We start from the raw sequence: 18398 nt of genomic DNA, 5'->3' as shown, positions 1-18398 counted from the left end.
GACAGCGAGCCAGGGGAGCTCCGGGGCCTATGCTAGCTGGTCTTCCGTCTTCGCTGGTTAAAGCTGATACCCCGACCACGAGCCCTCCGGCTCACCACCTTTTATAGTACTCGGCCCCCGGGAGGGGCCCGTGGGGGATGCAGGTGCGGACGTCGGTGTGAGCACCTCCTATGTGTACGGCCCTAACCACGCCCCTTGTGCTTGTTGGCCATCCGCTCCCATACACAATTACACCTCTACATATGTAGTGTATAATGTACTGTATATATTATTTGACACTGAAATAATGCACAGCAACTCGTTTTGTCACGCACATGGTGCCGATCTCCGGACTGGTACAGCATTTGCAGCAGTTTTACCGGATGTTGGAAGCCAGATAAGCACGCTCTGGATAATCGATCATTCATATTTAACGTCATCAATGAAAATTAAGAATTTTACATAACGAACGGCAGCGATCTTGATATTAATTGCCCACCCATACGTTTACATTCATACCACAACCTGACCCTTATTAATGACATAAAGTCACCAATGGCACTGATACGCCAGCACTATACATTTTAACATTATTTTTATCCTTACCCAATATACAGTTTAAACCAGCCTTGGCCTCGTGATGGGTAGCGTGGACATCTGTGAAAAAGAGCTTTATAGCTTTTCAGATTCTCCAATATAAATAAATAATCAGATTTAGATTCTGGCTACTCCGCCTGTATCTACAGTGGCCTTTCATGGACAAACGCGATAGTTAATACAATATATTGAATAGGCAGACCTCGCCAAATACGGTGGGTTACGTTCTTGTAAAATGTCGTGTTTGACAAAGCCGCATTAAACAAATAATAGACAAATAGAGTTGCGTTACTGGGCCCGCGATGATCACTCCCTACCTCTTTGTTTAACTTATTATATTATATTTCCACCCTTATTGTACTAAAGGATGTTGAGTTGCTCTCCATTTCTTGTGAGTGTACACTATTTTCCAATTTCACCCCACTCAGTGCCTCTTCTCTCCCTGTAGTCTGCAGTGGTGCTCACTGATGGACAAATCGATCCCAGCTCTTCATGACATCATGATCACCAACAAAGCATTGAGTGAGCTCAGGTAAGCTCTGCTACTCGTGTCTCACATGTGCTCTGTTGCTACAGACAAAAAACTTAGATTCGTTAATATTTAACAGAAAAAAATATGGAAAAAGCAATGTTTTGGGCAATGGGCCTCCTTCACATGACGTTTATGTGCTATGAGAGCCAATGCCAGAAGTGGGATTAGTAGTGGATGTATTCCAGTGCATGTAATATTCATTATATCAGATGCAGGCACATGGCCAAACCACTGGGAATGCTTCCGATCTCAAATTTGCAAGGTAAGCAGGAATTGAGCCTGGATAGTGCTTAGATGGTTGACCACCGCACATAACCACAGGCGTTATAGGCAGCAGAGCTAAGTTGCGGGCAACAGACTGCGGTGTGCAGCACAATCTACCCTTGAACTATTCTATGATTCTAGATCTGCAGTCCCTGCCGTCACAGACCTGCAATGACCTGCGTGGTGAAGTATGATAAAGCAGCTCTCATGGCATGGGGAGACCTTCATCCAGCGTGGTTGTTGTGGGGGCTATGTGGGTCTCGAACTGTGGGGAGCTGCCCGAGTCTCCGGGTGAACCCGCGTCAGTGTGAACCTCTCTCTGTGCTGCAGATTGCAGCACAATGACTTCAGTGAGGGGGGGAAGCAGGAGCTAAGGAGCAAATGGACTCACCGAGGAGGCCTGGATATTTAGATACAAGCTGAGAGGACGTGCTAGCCCTGCAGCAGACGGAGCTGCCCCACGCGCGACTCGCACATTTCACCTCAACGGCTCCGATCGCCGACACCGACTCTGAGACGACAATGAGCAGGGAACTCTCTGTGAGTTCCATCCACACGGAGCCGAGGGTAAACGTGGCTCTAAAATGCTGATGAGCGTGGTGATTCTGATGTGTAAGTGTATTTATGAATGTGGTGTATAGAAACGATGTTAGGGGTTGTGGGGGAGGGGTGGCGGGGGGCATGGGGGGGGGGATTTTAAATGGTCTGGCAGCTCACCATGATTTCACTGAGTAGGAAAGTTTTTCATAAATGTGCGTACATAGCAGTGTGTATCACACTCATGCACATATCCTAGTCTATTTATGACTTCAATAGTCACCCTATATCTGTTTAAAATTCATGTACTTTAACTTTCAATTGTGCTATGATCGGTCTAAAAATAATCTTCCAAGTCGACTTCAGCTAGAATGAATTTATGAATGATTGTTTGTGCAATGTTGTCGATTTCTTGCATAAAAGTTGTTTTTGCTCTGAATTCTCTTTCATTGCTCTAATTTATTAGTTTTCCATTTTGGTGTCTCAGATTACACTTGCAAATGAACTATCCAGGTTAAAAACCTGGCTAAACAAATACACTTGATATTTCTAATCTTTCCATATACACATATCTGTATACCAAATAACAGCACTTCAACAGCCTCGGAATGCTTAACAATGTATCAATAATTAAATATTAATGTACAATTTTATTGCGAGACTGTCATTGTCTGGGTGTGGTCTGGGAATGTTTATTGCTGTTGTTTTACTGCCTTTCCCAAGCTTGGGAATTGATGCAAGTTGAACTTACATACTTTTATGTATTTAAGTGACACCATGGTGGTGTGATGCTATCTTCCTCGCCTGGTATGCAAGAGTTCGGGGGTTTGATCCAGACCCTGACACCTGCTGTATAGTTGGAGTGTGCATGTTCTCTCCGTGGACGCTTGTATTTTATCTCTGGGTTCTCCAGATTTTTTTCTCCACATTTAGAAACATCCATTTAGATTATTTTGCTGCTATAAATTTTCACGTGATAATCCACTTCCTCGAGCTATTATTTGTGGCCAGCTCGCTTCTGAAAAATTAAATAGCTCTGGGCCTTACCTGGTAAGATACAAAAAGAGTTTAGTTTCATTTGTATATCTTCAAGTAATTTGATCACCTTCACTCTACTTTGCACTCTTATCGTGTATTTGTGTTGGTTGTAACTTCCTGTCCTGTCTCTACTGCACTCATTGGATTTTACTCCAGTATAAATATTCAGATTCTGCGATTAGGTGTAGCTTTGTTATTGCATATTCAGCCTTAACCAAGTATCCATCGCAGTGTGTAAACATCAGCACTGGGGAGACAGGTGGCCGAGCGTGGCACTGACCACACCACACCATCGTGTGCCATTTCAGCCTGAATAGGTGTTCACTAACTGCACTCTCCCGAACAGTCTGTGTAGGCTACATGGGGGATCTGTGTTTCCTTGTGTGTACTGTATATGGGGGATTTGTGTTGTACTTGTGTGTGGGGTAGCCGAGGTGTAGGTGGTGATGATGAAACACGGGAACAAAGAGACTCCCAGTGGCCCCACTCCACCCCTCCCAGTGTCAGCGCATTGAGCTTTTGGTGCAAGAGGTTTAGGAAATTTCCATTTGGCACACTCCACTTGCTTCTCTTGCTTGTCAAGCATTCTAACTTTTCGAATGGACTACGTGCTGGAGAATACAAACTCGGTGTAACTCACAAGAAGAGTCTCCTGGTTACTTATGCGGCGTTGCAATGTACATGTTTCAATATTATTGAATCAAGGCCGTAATTATAATATATAGAGGGGGACACATCCCCCCCAATAATCAAATATGCTCAAAATTTCCACCCCAAATATATTGCTATAATAAAATATTTAAAATACTTTTTTTTTTAAACACGCTTTAATGAAATGTACCGTACGAGTAATGGCAGAACTCCACAACTCCAGGAAGTGGCCCCGAAGCTTGCCATAGCGTGAGGAAGCCCCCCCCCCCCCCGCGGCCAACTCCGAGCTGCCCCTCCCCGTGCTCCCTTCCCCCATCGCCCCTCCCCTCCTTCCACATCCCCCGCCCCTCGACGTGGCTCCCCGAAGCTTGCCATAACGTAAGGGACCGTGGTGATTTACAGCCAACGTGAGTTGAGCGTGGACAATTATACCCGTAAAAATGTTTTAAAAATTTTTTTATGATAGAATATAGTATTGTCATCAGTATGACATACCTATACCAAGTTTGCAGTCGATACGAAATTGGGAAGACGGTTGAAATTGAGTTACAAGATTTTAGGATATGACAACAGACAGTGTGAGTTAAATAAAAGCGTGTAAAATGTTTAAAAATATGTTTTGGATTTTTAATGATAGAATATAGTATTGTCATCAGTATGACATACCTATACCAAGTTTGCAGTTGATACGACATTGGGAAGATGGTTGAAATTGAGTTACAAGATTTGAGGATACGACAACAGACAGTGAGTTAAATAAAATCGTGTAAAATGTTTAAATATATATTTTTAATGATAGAATATAGTCTTATCATCAGTATGACATAAGTATACCAAGTTTGCAGTCGATAGCACATTGGGAAGTGGGTAAAAATTGAGTTACAATATTTTTTGAGGATATGACAACAGACGGAGTGAGTTAAATAAACGCGTGTAAAATATATTTCTGTTAATATGATTGTGGTTATGGTTGTACTTTAGTAATCCCTAATCTCTGCAATTACATACATGAAACAAAAACAGCACCTTGAGAGAAGGCACTCTATAAATATACACCACCACCGCGCCCACCGCCACCACGAGGAACAGATTTATTTGTTGGGTCCGGAAGTGGCCGAAGTGCAAGTTGGCCATGAAAAAAAATTTACATTGAAAATTTCACTGCCACAATTAAAACATTAAACACACAGACAAAGGTTGTCTGTATAACCTCAATGGACTCTTGAGGCAAGTGCTTTTAGCGAGCACCTATGAAAGCCAGCACTGTACACAATGAGGTGGGTAGCCAGCACCATGCCTGGCCGCCGTTATCTCCCGAGTGGTGATGTTTACACACCGCACTAGGTACTCTTTGGAGGCTGAGTCGACCTAGGGTTAGCCCAAAACCATTTTAGTTCATCGGTACTGGTGTTGCCAAGTTAATCGTGCAATACGCGAAACACTATACAATTACCGGATGATACGCATACCCACACGCACACAGGCTTGTCCATGTGTGGGTGGGTGACTAATACAGCAGTATGCAGCATGATGGTCAGTCGGCACCTTCCGCAATGCAAGTTTGTTATTCATGAGGGTGCACATCCTGATGTATTTATTAGCTGATCACCCGAAGTCACCGTGTGAGCTGAGAGTTTCTCGATCTTTACCGGGTGCTCAATAGAGCTGAGATATGCACTGCGGTCGATACTCAGAGAGTCATCGTTTAGAGATTAAGAGAATCCTTAGCAGCCCGTACATATTAATGGATAGCAATGATGGTCCCAGCTGCTGACTTGTACACCAGGAGTGAAGAGTTGAGAGGAGGCTGTGGTCCCAAGAGAATTTCACTCCTTCCATTTGCTTTGTATTGAGTGGCATCCTGACGGGCACCACACGATTCAGACGCAGCCACCAGCGCAAGTAACACGTACAGAACAAACCCTGCGCAGAGAAGCATGACGAGACGCGTGCTCGAAATCACACCAAGACAGAGGAACACGCAGATGAGAGAACATACACAGAGTTAAGATCCCTCCTCATGTTGACCATGATGATTAAACCAAGAGATGGAAAGAGCAGCACGCAGATGAAAACGTTTCTCGAAGTGCCGATGGCCGATGACCAAGAGTAACTTGGAGGGGAGGTGGAGGTGGGAGGCTCATGCACAAGTGCTGCTGGGGCCGATTGTCACAGCGCAGGCATCACGAGAAGTGACGTTGGTTTGGGGAGGCCTTCATCCAACAGTGGATTTACCACTGGTGATGCCGATAATGATGATGAATGCATGGGCAGTCCACTCACATTCGTGCATAACCAGGTGCACGTCCACTCCCCAAGTCACCCCTCCACTCACCTCACCCCCATTCCCCGAGTCACTCTCACCTCGACTTCTCCACTCGATCACCAGTCGCCCTGAGGAGGCCCAACTCTGTAGCCTCCCCCAGTGCCACGTTCACTCTCAGCACGACCATCGTGCGGTGCCACCCCCTCCTCTGCTGCGTCCCTCCAACTCTTCCTCCGCCATTGCGAGAATCAGCTCCACGAAGGGCCCCACACGCTGTCCCCGTCCCTCAATGGACTCGTGTCCTTTGTTGATGAATACCATTTCATAAAATAATGAGAATTAATTATGCACACACACAGGTCCCCAAACTAGCCTCAATAGACATGTGAGGGCAAGTTGTGGAGTCTTGTGCTGTGGAACACACGAGGGGGTGGTATGTATTTTGTATGTTAAACTTATTTTCCACGGTACGTAGCCAACCGTGCTAATTGGAGGTTCAGGGGAAGGACAACAAACCAAGCACAAAAGTAGTTCTAAAGAAATTAGTTTTCAATCGAGATGTAAAAGTGCACAGCTCCAGTGGCTTCCTAATATCAGAAGAAAGAGCGTTCGAGACTGCCGCAGAATCGCTTCTGAAAGCGCGATGCAGCGACTGCCTTTGTTCGATGGTTTGCCAAAATTCGCTGTGGGGATGTGGCCAACACCATACACGCGGCCACCTTTGTCTCTCCCAAGTGCTGATGTTTAGTATAGACACTGCACCAGGTACTCATTAGAGGGTGAGTCGACCAAGGGAAGGCCCAGGACTGGGTCACACGGACACACGCAGAAAAAGATCCCCTATGTAAAATCCAGAGGCTTCTAAGACAATCGAGATGTAAGAGGGATACAGCTGTTACATAGATAAAGATGTAATAGAGAATTTGTAGTAATGTTGTGCTGCTCACTTGAAAACAATAAAAAAAATCTCTAAGCTCATTAATCTGTTTCATCTTTGATTGAAAAACGCTGGGGGAGACCTGCGACATGCGAGTGAGCTCACCCACTCACTCACAAACCCACAACACTCACCCAGTCAATCAACATGTTACACACCCTAAACATGACCCGGCGTGTCCTGGGTGAGACCTGCAACATGCTATTGAGCTCACCTCTTCACTCACCTACTCACCCACTGTTGCTATGTCACCCACATACCCACACAATCATTTATCTTGACAGACCTCAATAATTTACATTTATCTCCTGAAGATATTGCTACATGCAAGAAAACGCGGGTATGTGAGTGATTGAGTGATTGATTGAGTGTGTGAGCATCTGATTGCGTGAATGAGTGAGCATGTGAGTGCGAGTGTGTAAGGTGAACGGTAGTGTATCGGCAAGTGCGCTGCGCTACAAATCTGGTGATCCGAGTTCAATTCTCGCTCACCAGTCTATGTGTCCCTGTGAGTCTACGGGTCTGGTAAGTTTACTGGACTCTGTGTGAGTCCATGGGTCTCAATGTGAATTCATGGGTCTCTGTTATCATCTGTGTTTGAATGAGTCGATGGCTCTGTGTGAATGACTCCAAGTCTCTCTGTTCAAGTGATTTTATGGCTTTCTGTGCGAGTAAATGGTTCTCTGTGTAAGTGAGTACAGCTGATCCTTGCTTAACGTGGGGGTTGCGTTGTCGAAAATTGCTGCTTAAAGCTATTTTACGTGAAGCAGAAAACTTGTCTATAAAGAACAACGGTAAAGGGGGAGTGGCTCCGTTTCAGCACAAACGTTTATTATTGTTTTTAATTGAGAGTACAGTACACTGTTTTATACGTTTATTTTAAATGTGTTGTGTATATGTAAAAGATCTATATTATAATCTTTAATTATACTAGAGGAATCTAAAAGCCCTTTTTCACAGATTTTCAGTCGGGGTGGTACAGAAAGTTACAAGAACAAACGATGCAAAAACACAATCGTCGTGCAAAGTATAGGAAAGGTAAGCAAATCACAAAAACATTTAACAAAACTTTTTTTTATCTTACCAGGTAAAGCCCTCTAAGCTATTAGCTTCTTTTTCAGAAGCGACCTGGCCACAAATGATAGCTCAATGAAGTGGCTTATGACGTGGAAATTTATAGCAGCCAAATAATCTAAATAATTGCGTGACATTAATATACATACAATGGACGTGAAAGGGAGATATGGCGAGTGAAAACTATAAGGGAGTGAGTGAGATGACACTACACACACAAAGATGCTGGAGAACAAAGGCTGAGGAAGAGGATGACACGTCACGTAACACAGCGTGCACCAGTACAGCATCAGCTTCCAGCATCACAGAACGCTGCCAACACCCACACCACTCATAAGAGCAGTCCGTCATGTGCTACTTGATTATAGTGAGTGTGGTGTGCGCTATGCGAAACACATTACATAAAAGACGAGGATTTACTGCATATGGTTCTCTGCGTGAGTGAGTCTACGTCTCTCTGTGTGAGTCTGTGCGAGTGACTCTGTGGTTCTCTGTGTGAGTGAGTCTATCTATGTCTCTCCATGTGAGTCTACGGCTCTGTGTCAGTGAGACTTTGGCTCTCTGTGTGAGTGTACTCTGTGAGTGAGTCTATGGCTCTCTGTGGGAGTAAGTGGGTCTCTAAGGCCACTCCCCCCTCTTGTTCCCTGCCCAGTGCGTCCACCTGGTTGAGCTGCAGGAGTCTATTGTCCACCGCTCCAGACCGCACAGATATCCAGACGTCCACCTCCAGCACAGACACCAGCAGATTCTTAAACCTGGTGGTGGAAGTAAGGACACGAGGAGTAATAGTCAACCACCATTACCACCATCAATACCACCATTACAACCACCACAACCACCACAACGATCAATATCAATATCAACATTACAATTCTCATACTCTTTGGTTATTTCGGTAAAGTCACATAGGTAGAAAAAATAATAGATCACAATGTGTCGATCGCAACACAAGTAACCATCATCAGGTGAAAAAATATAGCAAGAAAGCTGCTGAAACACGAAGTTATATAGGCTTGAGATAAGTTCAGCTCAAGGGTAAGTGGGCAGGGCTAGAGGGGGGATTTTAATGTAAATACATCACATCGTGGAAAAGGAAAGAGAGACACAGACACATCCACACGCAGAGAGAGGCACACACAGAGACACATACAAGGGAGAGAGACGCATATAGAGAGACACACCGACAGAGAGAGACACCCACACAGAGAGACGCAGAGAGAGATAGACACACAGAGAGAAAGACACACAGATGTTTCTGCAATACAATGATAAGAACTGTAAAATTGTATATAAATTACTTGTCTTATGAAATTAAGGCAATGCATATGAAAATGGTCCCCCATGGGTGAGTGTCTTAAAAATACCTGCTCGAATTACATAATTGCCCATGAATTACTATGGCGTGACAATGTCAATTACCAATGTCAAAGGGAACATCAATGAATGGTAAATGTGGGGTAATATCCCCAGAAGAGCATGTATATACATGTAGACTACGTTAAAATGTAAAATAATCAGGCAATATAATATCACATATGGGTTCAGTTTAATGTTTACTTATGAAAAATATTACAGAAATAATTGTGCTCCATAGATTATCTTAATGGTTAAGTTACATAAACATTACAGAATCGCTTAAGCTGACCATTTAAAAAGACATTAATTGCAAAATATTCTTGGTTCTTTCGGTAAAGTCACGTAGAAGGGAAATAATAAATGAAAAATCCTTTTTTTATATATATTATTTCCCTTCTACGTGACTTTACCGAAAGAACCAGCAATATTAATCCCTGCAGTCACGAAAGCTTTAAATAAAAATTTTATTTCAAAATGTTGAGCAAAGGAAATTGTTTGGAAGTTCATCTCACACCAAGTACATTTTACTGTAAATCTAAATCTGCATAGTTCAACCTTCTCGATCAGCAAAGTCGTTAACATTTCTTTTTTATCACAAGCAAGGAGTTTGGTGTAAAGCTGTTAAGCAAATTAACCACTGCACACGGTTTTAAAGTTCTCTGCCTCAAAGACAGCACTCTACCAAGTGTAACGACGCAGCAGCGCACGCCGCATGAAAATAGGTGGAATGAGTGAATCTAAGGAAACACTGACCCTGTCAAAGTGAATCCCATGTTTAGACTATTTGGCTGGTGCTATACATTTCTACGTGATTAGCCATTTCGCTGATCTATGATTTGTGGACAGGTCGCTTCTGAAAAAGACCTACATAGCTCAATGGGTCTCACCTGGTAAAATTAAAATAGTTTATAGAGTTCGTTCTGCCTTAACGCGTGTTTTCATGAGGGGCCGTCCATAAATGACGTCACGCACCTAGGGGGGGGTGTCAGACATTTGTGACCATGTGTGACGAGGGGGGGGGGTTGAAAAATGTGACGTCACATCAAAATGCGCAAATTTAAATAAATCTAGAATTGTTATAACAACACTAATTGTTATAACAACACTCCTACATCAGAGTGCAGCGCCATATGAAATACACACTACAAATACAATAGTTGAAAGCGATTTGAAGCATGTTTTATTTTTAAAAAATATTGTTTTGGGGGGGGGGGGGGGAATGCTTTGTGACGTAATATTTGAGGGGGAGTCTGACTTTTTGTGACGCCGTGTGACGAGGGGGGGGGGGTCAAAAATCTTCCTAAATCGCGTGACGTCATTTATGGACAGCCCCTAACGCCATTTGGATATAACACGATGAATATATTAGTGAACACGTTTTATAACGCGGATGCTAATTGGATATAACGCGATTGAGTCAACAGAACTACGTCGCGCGAGTAGGAATGTGCGGTTGTACGGCTGCCTCGGCACAGCATCACACGAGGCATTGGGATGCTACTGGATGCTTCCTGATGCTACCCACGCGCCTCAGTCTCTGTTCAGCCGACACACGCATCTCACGTGTTATCACGGACTGTGCTTTACCCTGTATTAGTCATTATAACGAGGGATTTTTCATAACGCGGTGTTCTTCAGCAACGCAACTACCGCGTTATAGAACACCGCAGTAGATATTGTCGCAGTGTGGAAGGAGCAATGAACGTCATCTTGTGGCATGGAAAGGCATCAAGCCTTGCGAGCAGCCAGAGAGAAACCCTGCACGCACGGCAAAGTTGTGATTGACCCGGGGATTGTTAGCAAGTGACACGTACGAACTAATGGTTACTCTAAATGATGTTAAAATTGGTTAACGTGCTACAAATATGCTAAACCAACATCGCATTAGCTCTGACAAATTGCGTACGTTTTTAAAAAGTTATAATCGTTTACAATGGTTAATATGTATATGATGCCAAGTGAGTAATTTGCGGGTGGTTTTCCCAGTGGAAAATGTGGACCCTGACAGCGGCACTCAATGGGCAACTCTTGCGAATGCTCTCAGGGGGTCTTTACCGTGCGCTGCGTTCACTCACTCACCCCCAATCTCCCTGTCGTGAACTCACCACTCACCCACTTACTCACTCACCTCACCCTTCCACTCATTCTCCATGTCATGAACTCACTCACTCCACCCTCACCCTGCCATCCACTTCCTCACCTTCATTACCCGGCACTCACCGCCTGTCCGTGACCACCTCTCCCGTGCCTCCAACCACAAACACCACCACCACCTCTCCCGTGCCTCCAACCACAAACACCACCACCACCTCTCCCGCGCCTCCAACCACAAACACCACCACCACCTCTCCCGTGCCTCCAACCACAAACACCACCACCACCTCTCCCGTGCCTCCAACCACAAACACCACCACCACCTCTCCCGTGCCTCCAACCACAAACACCACCACCACCTCTCCCGCGCCTCCAACCACAAACACCACCACCACTCCCGTGCCTCCAACCACAAACACCACCACCACCTGCTGCTGTCGCGGTCTCCGCGTGGCGCCGCGTCTCCCCGCCTCCCGCTCCTGGCCCCTCCCCCTCGTCCCCCCTCTGCCCCCCCGTCCCCCCCCCCACCCTGCGCGGCCCCGCCGCCCATTGCAAGAATGGCGGGAAGCGGACGCGGGGCCTGATGCACGCCGCCTCTCGCGTGATTGGCTCGCTTCGCGTCACGTGGGGAAGATGGAGGAAGAGTAGGGGGAGGTGTGCGGTTAGGGGCGGGGCTATAGAGTCACGTGGTGCGCAATGATTGACAGGAAGGGCGGGCGGCGATGTCTGTTACGTCAGACCGCCCCATTTATCGTTGACGTCACGATAAATGACACGCCCCTTCGTGACGCGTCTCACACTTGCTTCTGTCCCGCGTGCCGTCAACACGAGCTGAGCATGGCGCTGCTGATCGTTGGCGTTCTGGTCTTGGCCCTGTTTGGGATGGAGGTCTTCATTTTACGTCGTTTTACGCTTTCCATCTCAGACTTTAACGAGAGACCACGACGTTGCAAACGGAGACGATGGGCCAGCAGAATGTGGAGCTCTGTTAGACGAACAAGACGCTCCATCTGAAGCTACAGCATCAGCAGGAGGAGTTGATGAAGAACCGAGAGACTCTCCAGAGAGAGAACAGGGGTCTGGTTCAACAGCTGAAAAAGCGCCAATTGGAGCTGGAGTCCACGAGAGTGCCTTGCTCGGAGCGTGCGTCTCTCTGTGCGGATTTTATCCGAGACTGCAATGCAGCGCAACGGCAAAGGTCGCTTGCGCTGTAAACATAAAAGGTCTCTGTAGGTCGCTGCGCACCCACCTGAGGGAGTTGAACCTCCTGAATCCGCAGAGAGGGCAGGAACAGTTTAGGCTGCGCAGAAAGCTGGTGCGTCATGAGGACAAGTGGCACGGGGAAGAGAAGATGCACAAAGAGTGCCTGCATCTTAGTAGACAGCTGAAAGAGCTGAAATGCGCTATTTCTCAAATGGACAAAGATGCCACCACCACCGATGCAACTGCCACCGCCGCTGCCACCACCGCCACCAAGCCCAAGAAGATGAAGAGATGTATTAATTGGGTCCGAAAATGGCTGAAACGCAAGTCGACCATTTAAAAACATTGGGGCAATTTTGAAAATGACACCGCCCCAATTAAAACATTACACACAAAGACAAACGTTTCCCATATAGCATCAAGAGACTATTGGGGCAAGTGCTATTAGCGAGGAGCAGCACTTAAGAAGGCCTCCACAATACAAACACAAAGGTCCCCCATGTAGCCTCAACAAACTGTTGGGGAAAGTGCTGTACAATATATATGTACCTATGTTGAACTTATTTTGCATCATATGTAGTCAACCATACCAATGGGAGGTGTTCACATACTGAAGTCTTGTAAAATGTATTACGGTTTAACAAAAAATTGGAAGCATTGTCATAAATAAAACGAAATCTACATTTGCAAGTCATACTGTAATAAATACTGTATCGTAAACAAAACATAAAGTTACGTAAATAGAAAAAAAAATGCTTTTATTGTCACTTACCTTGAGTCTGCTTGTCGGGAGGGGGCATCATGAGTCCCCATAACTACACACGGGGATCTTGAGGGTGAACGCCCGCAAGCACACACACAACAGCGACAATCATCCCCCGAATAGCCTAACCAGAATGTTGGGGCAAGTGATGTTAGCCAGCAGCGCCTATGAAGGCTGGAATGTCACACGAGGGGGTGAGTGGACAGCACCACGCCCGGCTGCCTTTGTCTCCCCAGTGGTGATATTTACACACCACACCAGGTACTTATTTGAGGCCGAGTCGACCGACGGAAAGCCCAGCAACCATTGATATAATCCTCACCGGTGTTGGTCGTGAGTGGGAATCGAACTGGGATCGGTGGGATGGTAGAGCATAGTGTTCACCATTGCACTGTCTCTCCCCACACACACTCTCACAGGGTTATATGCGTCCATGAACACACACATAACAAGACAATAACCTCTTCTTGGCTCTTTCGGTAAAGTCAAGTAGAAGGGAAATAATAAAATAATAATAAAACATAATCAAATAAAATTCTCACGAAGTTTCGGCCACAACACAAGCAGCTGTCCTCAGGTGAAGACAGAGCTGTCTGAAAGACAACGCTCCAATGAACACTGCTGAGCTTGGCAGCATATTTTAAGCTGGGTGGGAGGAGAAGAGTGTGTGGAAAGTGCGTGGTGCTATGTGTGTGCGCTCGTAATGTGTGTGGCCGGTGCTCCCGCGGGTGCACGCTTAGTTCTGTGGCTGTGGATACCCGGGCTGCGTGCGGGCTCACACCCACCGCGAACACCTGCCCCCACGGCCCTTTAAACGAGCGCTATCACCCGCCCACGGCGGGCGCGCGTGTGCGAGCAACACCACTGCCTCTGACCTCTGACCCCCCCCCCCCGTTCAGCACGTGTGATTGTTGCGGGGGATAGTGCGAGCGGAGGCGTCGCGTGTGATTGGTTGAGAAGCGACAGGGTGATTTCAGACGGCCGTGCGCCAGCCCCGAGCTATGCCTCACAGGCAGGATCCGCGGACTCGCGGAGGTGCGGCTCAGCGAGGAGAGCCGGCGAGCGGCAGCCCTTCCTCCGCCAGTGAGGACCTTGGCAGCAGCAGCTCTCACGCGAGTGAGGGGTCCAGAGACGGCGGGCCCCCTCTGGCCGACCCCTTGTCGAGAGGGCACCCGTGGGCCAGCGACCCTAACAAAGAGATGCATCCATAGAAATCGTCTGAAACTACGTGGTCAAAGAATATGTTAAGTAATGTAGCAGCCAGAGGACATCCGTGTTGCACCTTACTCACATATTATAGCATCCACGATGTCGATTTCCCATGAAACACAGCAGTTGTTTTTCTATTGTTTATAAATGCTTTCATTACTGTAACTATGTTTTTATTTAGCTTTTGTCATTTTGGTGATCCAGGTCTCTCTTGCAAATGAGAATCATCCTAGTCTCTTTAGTTATCGCCTGTTTTAACTAAATAAATTAGTACTCACTCACTCGATTATGAACTCACCCATTTCCCTTACTTTATGACTCACATAAATACGTCCTCTCCCTCCTCATGAGTCAATATTGACCTGATAACCCAGGAGATCATTCACTGTGCCAACATCACTCACGCACTATTTCACAATCTCACCAATGACCTACTCATTCCATCACTCACTACCTTACTCACCATCCGCTTCCCTCATTGACCCACTGGTAAAATGGAAATACGCAGTCTAACATTCACATGTGTAAAGAAGCTCCTTCGCAGGTTAGATTTTCTAGATTATTTATTTCACGATAACGTATTTACAACGCAAGAGTACGACTCACACGAACCTTCCCTCGTACAGTACCCTGCACCTGTTTCCTACAGAGTTAGACTGATGGCCTTAATCTAAGTTGTCTTGTGGTTGTTGTTGGTTGTTTGACTTGCATCCCACTAGAATTTTAGCACACAACGTTCGTGTACGGTGTTTTTTCTGCAATATTTAGCTGTCTTTTCTTGGAATTTCTGTTTGCACTCAGTCACATTCACTTTAAGATGTTTTTTGTTCATGTTTTTTGTTTGTTGCGGTTGCACCCGATTCAAGAGCCGAATGGTTTACCTTCTTTATGACTCTGATGTTTCCAACTTACCTGCCTATGTCAGCTGTTATTTCCGATTCTTTGTGTCTCTATTTATGCCTCTCTCTTAGATCTCTCATGCTCACATGTCCTTTGCATTGCACCTTAATGCTTTTGGATTGCACTCTAATGCTCACATGTCCTTTGGATTGCACTCTCATGCTCACATCTCCTTTGGATTGTACTCTCATGCCTTTGGATTGCACCACTCTTCGATCTTACATTAACATGCTAATCTCTCACATTAACATAGCCACTTCCGTGCCCTCGTTGAGGAGGCTGCTCTCCTTTATTATATTTACATGCTAATTTGTCACATCAACATGACTAGCCCCGCCCACTTCTTTATGACCCTTGGGCTACACCCATTTCAAACCTTTTTAAACAGTCTGCCTCAGCAGCAGATCATGCTGTCCCCTCTGATGACAGATGCTTGTGTGTCTCCCAAAACGTCGTGATTTATTTTATTTTATACCTACGTGACTTTACCAAAAGAACCAAAGAGTATGGAAGATACCAAGTCAGCTTCATCCCAATTGTGGTGTTTGGGAGAAAGTTCATCTATGAGTATATATAGACTAGCTGACAGATATGAAGTTACTCCTTTGGTAGTAATATACGACAAAAACAAAAATAAATGTATACCCATTGTCATACCACTGATGGGTGAAGTCTTCCCATACTGGATCAGGCATGAAGATTGTTTCACCATACGCCATCATGCTTCTCAACGTGGATTGATGACGAAAAAGCTCATGGCCAGTTTGTTTGATGTTAACTATGACCGAGAATCAAACTCAAGTGGCCTGATTCATAGTGCAATGCACAAACCATTGTGCCACCGTTCCACTCGTATGTACAAGTTAACAGGGAAATTAAAAACGATGCCATGTTTTTTTTTACTGTCAATAAAATGAGAAAATAACATTGCCACGTTGGTCAATCCGTCGTCTGGAAATTACGAGATGTACAAGTCTAAAGTTTTAGGCATATATGCAGAGAAGGGTTTTGGTAGTTGGACGATTTCAGAATGGGTGCCAGGTGACAATCCTAATCAAATGCCATTTTCCAGATCGTGTGTATAGGTCTGTTGTAGACAAAAAACAACGGCCTGCTGATAAAGCATGTCCTGCATTCTTACATGTGTAAAGAAGCTCCTTCGCAGGTTCCATTTTCTAGATTATTTATTCCCCACAATAACATATTTACAAGGTGAGAGTACGACTCACACGTTGCACAAGGCTATGACAATCTGCAGTCCCGGTGGTTTCTAATAGAGTAGATTAATCTCGAACAGTCTTTCTTGATGGTTTCCACCATGTAGATTTCCAACAGTCGGCCCCGATGTCGTCCGCCTGCAGTTGTTCTTCAGTCCCCAAGGCATCGCCCCGTTTGCGGGCCTCGCTCCCCCTTATATACCCACACGGCCACGCCGTGGTAACTTCCAGCACTTTCCCCCGGTAGATTCTCTCAACAGACACTACCGTCTTCTACTTCACTTCTCTTGGATGGCAAATGTTACAGTGGGGGCAGTGGAGATAGGTGTAAACAGATACAGGGTACTGTACGGGGGAAGGTTCGTGGGAGTCATACTCTTGCGTTGTAAATACGTTATCGTGAAAAAGATAATCTAGAAAATGGAACCTGCAAAGGAGCTTATTTACACATGTGAGTGTAAGCCTGAGTACAATCTCATCTGTTGTTGCTGTAGAGTATTTTCATTTTACCAGTGGGTCAATGAGGGAAGGGGATGGTGATAGGATGGATGGGTCATTCGTGAGAGCGATAAATAGTGCGTGAGTGAGGTTGACACACTGAATGATCGGGTGATTGTGTGAATGATCAGATTAATATATGACTCATGAGGAGGGAAAGGGAGTATTTACGTGAGTCATAGAGTAAGGGAAGTGGGTGGGTTCATAATGGAGTGAGTGAGTACAAGTTTATTTAGTTGAACTTGGCGAGAACTAAAGAGACCAGCATGAGTCTCATTTGCAAGAGAAACCTGGATCACCCAAATGACCAAAGCTACATAAAAACACAGAGTTACAGTAATGAAGGCAAATATATATTATACAAAACAACTGCTGCATCACATGGGAAATCGACGTAATGGAGTTAAGGGATGATGGAATACGTGAGTAATGTGCGACACGGATGTCCTCTGGCCCCTACACGACTTAACATTTTCTTTGACTACGTAGTTTGAGACGATTTCTATGGATGTACCTGTAGAATTTCTATCTGGTATAGTTATAATGGTAGGCTGATCGATGCCCAAGTCCGGTCATGGTATGGCTCTCTATTGTGAAACCAAATCATGAATGCGGATTATCTGGTGATTACTGCCCACTCTAAGGAGGAGTTGGAGACACTATAGCTAAACATGGAACATGTTACTAAAATATGGGCCGTTACCATCAGCCCTACAAAAACAAATCACGTCCCTGGGTATTTTACATCATCAAAATTCTCCCTTCCTCAATTTTGGGCAGTTGCAGAGAGAGTGGAGTGGGCAGTGTGCTGATGACCAACTCCGTTTTGGGAGCTGAGGTCTCACTTTAAATAATTCGAGCAGCATTATATTTTCATCAGCGACTGAACATTGTGTGGAAGCTACCTGGCATGTTACTCCATACAAATCTTCATGTCTTCTCGGCCACAGTTATACCCTCCCTTATCTCTCTCGAAATGAACATCTGCGCTGGTTTGAAACATTTAGGATAGCTTGCCTACGATCTATCCAGGGTTTAACCAGACTGGACTATTAGGAGCTCACAGATTCCTGGAATATCTGGACAAATGCTCCTCCGGTAAGCGAGGCTGCGTTGGTTGTGTCATGTAGTCCGTATGCACAGCCACCTTATCCCCAAGCAGCTTCAATTTGGCTGGATAGATGGCACTAAATGGGCACGGTATGGGCTAGAGAAGAGATGGACTGATGTGGTACAGAAGGATGTGGAGCTGATTGGACTTATTAATGACTGGTATCAGCATT

General features: G+C 45.4%; 1 protein-coding gene and 1 pseudogene across 1 annotated transcript in view; one reads left to right on the top strand and one right to left on the bottom strand.

Annotated features, from left to right (window-relative positions):
* LOC133362985 (NACHT, LRR and PYD domains-containing protein 3-like) overlaps positions 1-2012 on the top strand; it is a 38475-nt pseudogene extending 36463 nt beyond the window's left edge.
* Positions 1-18398, bottom strand: part of LOC133362981 (uncharacterized) — a 439193-nt gene that overhangs the window by 117800 nt on the left and 302995 nt on the right. The gene's annotated exons all lie outside the window — the stretch shown is intronic.

Source organism: Lethenteron reissneri, unplaced genomic scaffold (genome assembly GCF_015708825.2).
Source record: "Lethenteron reissneri isolate LAM-NWPU_2019-01 unplaced genomic scaffold, ASM1570882v1 scaffold_1639, whole genome shotgun sequence".
Lineage (NCBI taxonomy): Eukaryota > Metazoa > Chordata > Hyperoartia > Petromyzontiformes > Petromyzontidae > Lethenteron > Lethenteron reissneri.
The sequence above is the reverse complement of the archived record's forward strand: the minus strand, read 5'-3'. Positions and strand labels throughout refer to the sequence as shown.